The sequence below is a fragment of the Chlamydotis macqueenii genome, chromosome 8, assembly GCF_036417535.1.
Source record: "Chlamydotis macqueenii isolate bChlMac1 chromosome 8, bChlMac1.mat, whole genome shotgun sequence".
Taxonomy (NCBI): Eukaryota; Metazoa; Chordata; class Aves; order Otidiformes; family Otididae; genus Chlamydotis; species Chlamydotis macqueenii.
Genome location: NC_141563.1, coordinates 2,169,637 through 2,176,079, shown reverse-complemented (window position 1 = coordinate 2,176,079; position 6,443 = coordinate 2,169,637).

Genomic DNA, 6,443 nt, shown 5'->3' with positions numbered 1-6,443 from the left:
GAACCCTGCAGTAAACAGTGCTGTACTGCAGCAAGGATTGTGCTTTCACCATTGTCTTTGGCTGAAGACTAACACAGCTGCCATTTGTCAATCGTGAGTACAACTGATTCTGGCCACTGAGAGGATGAGATGGGCCAGGGAAATTTTGGGGTGAAAAAGAAAAAAATTCTGTAGTGACTTACATGCACCCAAATGCAACATTTCTACAGAATGATGTGTACAGGATACTTCTCCAAAACAGGGCACTTTAAAACCCAAGGTATATGAAGAAATAGTCGTTATTAGACTTTGTAATTGTTTAAATTTATTGTTGACAAGTCGGAGATTCATTAACACTTATTTGTATAGGTGCTGCTTACATGTGACCCAAACTGCAGACATCTCTGTGTTATTAAGGGGGATTGTCTCCAAAACTGAGGAAGTAAGCACTTTGATATTGATGTACCGTCTTTGTGTTAGGAAGTCGCATCTTTTAAAATGTAAGCAGTCTCTGCACTGGGCACAGAGGGTCTAATGGCATACAAGATGGTGGGGCTGAGCACGGACAGAGATGCCATTCCCCAGCAGCTAAAGATGAGCCTGGAGCACATCCAAGAGTTTCTAAGGACAGAGCAGCGTGAGGGGTTGCAGATGGCCCTGCAGCAACTGAAAGAAGGTCAGAGAAGGCAGCAGAGAAGGAGGTCTGGCACTTGCAAGCAGCTGCAGAGACACCTTAATCTCCAACAAGAGACTGAGAAACATGTGAGGGGGAACGACCAAAGTGAACTAAATATCCAAGAAGGACAAGGTGCTGAGGAAGTGGTACATGGGGGTGGGGCACTTGTGATGGAGCCAAACCACGGCAATGGTGATTGCATTCCCCATGACATCCAGCAGATAAATCACCAGCAGCAGTGTGAAAAGGAAGATTTTAAATTCTTGAATGACTGTCAAGGCCTTTAGGGAAAATATTCTTGTTATGGTACGATTGTGAGGATCCATTTCAGTACCTAGTCGGTTGAAGGTGTGACAAGGGTAACTGATATACAACCTGGTGAAATTCACCTCGTTATCTTTGCCAACCTTCCCTTCTCCTTCCCCTGGCAATCCCAGGCACAAATACAGGCTGGGCGGAGAATGGATTGAGAGCAGCCCTGAGGAGAAGGACTTGGGAGTGCTGGTGGACAAGAAGCTCAACATGAGCAGGCAATGTGCCCTTGCGGCCCAGAAGGCCAACTGCATCCTGGGTTGCATCAAGAGAAGCGTGGCCAGCAGGTTGAGGGAGGTGATTCTCCCCCTCTACTCTGCCCTGGTGAGACCCCACCTGGAGTACTGTGTCCATCTCTGGAGCCCCAACACAAGAAGGACATGGACCAGTTGGAGAAGGTCCAGAGGAGGGCCACAAAGATTATAAAAGGGCTGGAGCACCTCTCTTATGAGGACAGGCTGAGAGAGTTGGGGCTGTTCAGCCTGGAGAAGAGGAGGCTCCGGAGAGACCTGAGAGCAGTCTTCCAGTACCTCAAGGGGGCCTACAAGAAAGATGGGGAGAGGCTGTTCAGTAGGGCCTGTTGCAATAGGACAAGGAGTAATGGTTTTAAAGTAGAGGGGGGGTTAGATATTAGGAAAAAAATTTTTACAATGAGAGTTGTAGAAAACTGGACCAGGTTGCTCAGAGAGGTGGTGGATGCCCCATCCCTGGAAACATTCAAGGCCAGGCTGGATGAGGCTCTGAGCAACCTGATCTAGTTGGGGATGTCCCTGCTCCTTGCAGGGGGGTTGGACTAGATGGTCTCTGAGGGTCCCTTCCAACCCTAACTATTCTATGATTCTATGATTCTATGATTCTGTCTCAGCTGTTATAAAGGTATCAATGTGATTTTTAGAAGTTAGAAGCAGTTCTTCCTCCTTCCAGGCAGAGCTCAGCTGTCTGACCAGGGGCATAAAGTGCCCCTTGTAGAGGCCCCACTGTAGCTGAGGTGTTTGCCTGGGACTGGTCTCTGTCAGACAGGACAGGAGGTCTCCTACAGAAGACCAGGGTGCCTTGGACACTGATTGCATGGGCCAGGCAGAGGGTCCCAGGGCACCTGAACTGGCACCAGGCGCCTGTGTCACTGTACCTGAAGACATCTGTGTCCCTGTAGCTGCATCCCAGATCAGTTTTGGAAATGGCTTTTCCTTCTAAAAACAGAAAACAGTCACAAAATCCCCCCAAAGACTAGTATGTTAAATCAAAATGAACAAAACCAAGGAGAAGAACACAAAGAATTTAATAAGATGAAAAGCATATTAAAATATTTCTTCACTTTAGATCTTTGCGTTTACTTCTTCATTGTTTCATTTTTCTGTAAAATTTCCTGCACATTTCTGTCACAATCAGGCCTGCAGCATTAATTGATAGAATTTTGTTTCAAGCACAGACCCCAGAGCTCCCCAAAATCTTCCTGTCGTTCTCTGGCCACGCCTCTCCTCACTCATGGCACAGAGTCACAGCAAGGTATCGAGCTCTCTCAGCTGATGGGGGCAGCAGTTTCAGTGAAACACTCTAATTTTTGGATGGCCGTTTCTGCACAAATCTCATCATAGCTGTGTTGCAGTGACTTCTTAAAGGAGCCTGTAAGGCATCTGGTCATTCTCTCTTTTCATTCCCTGCAAGATTTCATCTCCCTGTGTGCTTCTGTAGATATAACAGGTATAAATACAGAGATATAAAAATACATATGCATATATATTTATAGACTTGTGTATAAAGACAGTTATTTTGTTCAGAGAAACTACTACATCTATACTGACACAATTAATATTTCTGCTTCTAACTCTTACTCCTTCCTTCCTTTTCTTCAGTCCTGTTGACTTTTTGAGGAATTCAGGGTGTACAAGACATCTGAGCATCACCTAAGTCAGCTAGATGGACATGAGGTTTCTCAGGGGTTCCCTCTCCATCTGGCATCATCCACAAACAGACCAGGTATTTACGCTGTTCCCTTGTTCGGGCCATTAATAAAGATATCAACCAGTGTTGCCCTAGGTGTTGGTTGCTGATGGAGGCCACTATAACTGGTTGTACTGTGACTGCATGGCTCAGTCAAGTTTCCACCCACCTATGATCCATTCACCCATGCCAGAGCTCAGCAGTTTGGATACAGAGAGACCAGGGGGCCTGTGTTAAAGGCCTTAGTAAAGCAAGGGCCCACTAATTGACATTTTTCTTCATGGAGAATGCAACCGGGCTGGTCAAGGGTGATTTTTATTTGCCCTTGCTGACTCTTCCCAATCTTGTCCATTTCAGGCCTGGAACCTTCTTCCAGGAGGATTTACTCCACCACGTTACCAGGGAATGAGGTGAGGCTGACTGGGCTGTAGTTCTCCAATTCCTCCTTCTGACCCTTCTTGAAGATGGGTGCAACATCTGCCTTTCTGCAGTCATCAACAGCCTTCCAAGATGGCCCTGAAATTTCAAGGGCAGACAAGCAAGGACATTGTCCAGCTTGCCCAGCACCTTTGGGTGTATCCTGTCTTTTTCCATGGACTTCTTTTCTCGCATGAGTGGAATGCGCCTCACTCAAAAGAGAGAAGCTGTAATACGTTTTATTGAGGCGAAATAATAATTAGACAGAGTTTGACATACTTGATGGAATTTAACAAAGTTTGACAGTGGTTTACCAGGATAAGGAAAAGGATAAGGAAGACTCTTTTGCCAAGTCATGAAGTTCAGACTGGATCCTCTTGCTTTAGAAACTCCTTATGAAGCCTAGGTGCTGCAAGGGCCAATCTTACTTTCAGACTTGGACAATGGTTTATGACTAATGGAATTATCTGTACAAAGTTTATAAATAATATTGAGTAGCTACATGGATTAGTAATGTTTCATTAGGATTAATTCAGCATGCTATCAGTCACTTAGCAGGGATCTGTCCTCAGTAAGGCATCTCCCCTCCTTGGGCAGAGATTTATGCCAAGATAAGATCCCTTACTCTTTTTACCAAGACTAAGATCCCTTAGTCTCAGGTGAGGGATCTCAAACCTTGAGAGGTATCCCTGCTCAAAGGGAGAGTCACCTGGCATGCAGTCCAGCTGCCATTCAGGGAGAGCTCAAACTGGGCCCATGCTGATGGTAGTATTTATAGAGCAGTTGGCTGCTAGTCAATAGCACAGACAAGATAGACGTCATCATTTTAGCTCTGGTGTCTTCTTCTGTACTTTGGTTATCTTGCATTTTTGGGTTTCAAGACCACCTCTCAATTTTTTTTTTCTGAGGCACCTTCTCTCCCTTGTGCATGAGCCAGGACCTAACAGCTCGCAGGTTCACTGCAGGCCATGAGTTATCCTTAGTTGACTGACTTAGGCTCCTCAGTCAACCCAAACTAGAGTACAGCTAGGGGTCCAGTGCATTCGTCACAGAGACCTTGCTAGTGAAGACAGAGGAAAAAAAGACACAGGGTACTTCAGACCTAGCTCATCTACTCTTCCTAAATTTGAACACAGTGTAACCAGTCGGTCAGAAGAAGTGATTATCCTGCTGTATTTAGTATTGATACGGCCTCAGCTTGAGCACTGTGTAGGTGTGGGGCCCACAGTTTAAGAAGCATTTTAAGGTACTTGAATGCATGCAGAGGAGGGCAACATGGCTGGAAGGCATGTCCTATGAGGAGCGGCTGAGGACAAACTAGGTTTGTCTAGTTTGGAGAGAAGGAGGCTGAGGAGCGACCTCAGTGCTCTTTACAGGTTCCTGAGGAGGGAAAGTGGAGAGGGAGGTGCTGAGCTCTTCTGCCTGGTATCCAGTGACAGAGTGTGTGGGAATGGCTCAAAGCTGCACCAGGGGAGTTTTAGACTGGACATTAGGAAGAATTTCTTTTCTGAGAGGGTGGTCGAACACTGGAACAGGCTTCCTAGAGAGGCAGTTGATGCCCCATGTCAGTGTTTAAAAGGCATTTGGGCAATGCCCTAACAGCATGTTTTAACTTTTGGTCAGCCCTGAAGTGGTCAGGTAGTTGGAATAGATGATTGCTGTAGGTCCCTTCCAATGGCAAAATTCAATTCCATTCAGTTCTGTTCTATTCTATTCTAAATTCAACTGTGGCCTACTTCACATTTATTTGGGGTTTTTTTAAGTGTTAAGGAAGCAGTACTAGCTCATCTTGTTCCCCTTGACATTCCTTGCAAGCTTGAACTTTTGGGGAGCTTTAACTCCCCTAAGATAATCCCTATTTCTCCAGACAGCTTTTCTAAACTCCACCTTTGCAGCCTGTCCCTGCTTCCAGCTCCTGCGTGCTGCCTTTTGGCACTGGAGCTGAGCCGTGAGGTTCCTGGTTAGCCCAGCCAGTTTCCTGAGATGAAGGCTTGTTTTCCTGAGTATCAGGACAGACCTTTCCTGTGCTTGGAGGAAGATGTCTTAAAGGACTCTCAGCTGTCATAGATTTTTATCTTTCAGAGCTTCCTCTCCATGGGATCTCCTACAACAACCACCCTGAGCAGGCCAATGTCTGCTTCTCTGAGATCTCAAACCTGAGTTCTCTTGCTCTTCTGTCTTACTTCCCATGTGTCGTAGTTTAGCCTCGCTTGGGACGTTGCAAGAGAAGAGTTTTCTAGCAGAGGTGACTCTGCAGTGCCTTGTGCCAATCTCCAGGAACACAAGGGACCACTAAGAATGTCCCTGGGTGGCAGGGCCTGTGATCCAGCCACGCTGTGGACATCAGTGGCGTGGTTTTTCTTTATGCCATCAGGGACATGGGTAGAGGATAAATGAGAGGAGAACTGTCAGGGTTTGAGAGCACAGGGACATGAGTGGTGACCCTGGTGTGATGTTCCTCCTCCCTTTGGGAGGCTCTGGGGTTTCTGCCCAGCCCCTACTCCAGGGGGACATGGCTTTCCTGGAGGTCCCATGCTGTATTTGCCAGCCACAAGCAGTTGTGCTGGGCACCCCCAGGCACCCCAGGAGAAAACTTCACAGCCCTTGACATATTAAGTGTCTGGCTGCAGGTCACTGAAGCTTCAGTTTCTTGAGGGATTTTGTAAAGCTGGCACCTCCCTCAGCCTGCGGGATCTGTAAGTACCACTCTCAGACCTTCTCTGCTGGAGAAGAGGAGGAGGAGATGCTCCAGAGCAGGGATTCCTTGCTGCACTGCCAAAGGGACAGAGCATGACGGCTGCCTTCTCCCAGGGACGGCTGCAGGGTGTGAATGTGTGTGTGCAGCAGGGGTGCCCAGGGCTGTCCTTCAGAGCAGGGTCCCTGCGCCCCAGGGGCTGTGTGCTGGGGCAGGGAATCTGCCTCTGCCAGGCTCAGCACTCAGCCTCCCTTTGTGAGCTCCCCACGGCGCTGGGGAAAGAAGCTGTGGGTGGGAGGAACAACTTGTGGCTGAGCAGGGCCCTTCTGCTGTCAAGAGGGGTGGGTCAGGGTTGTTCAGAGCTCCAAACCACCCACAGGATATTCCCCGAAGCATTTTCCAAGAAGCACATTGAGGCAGAGG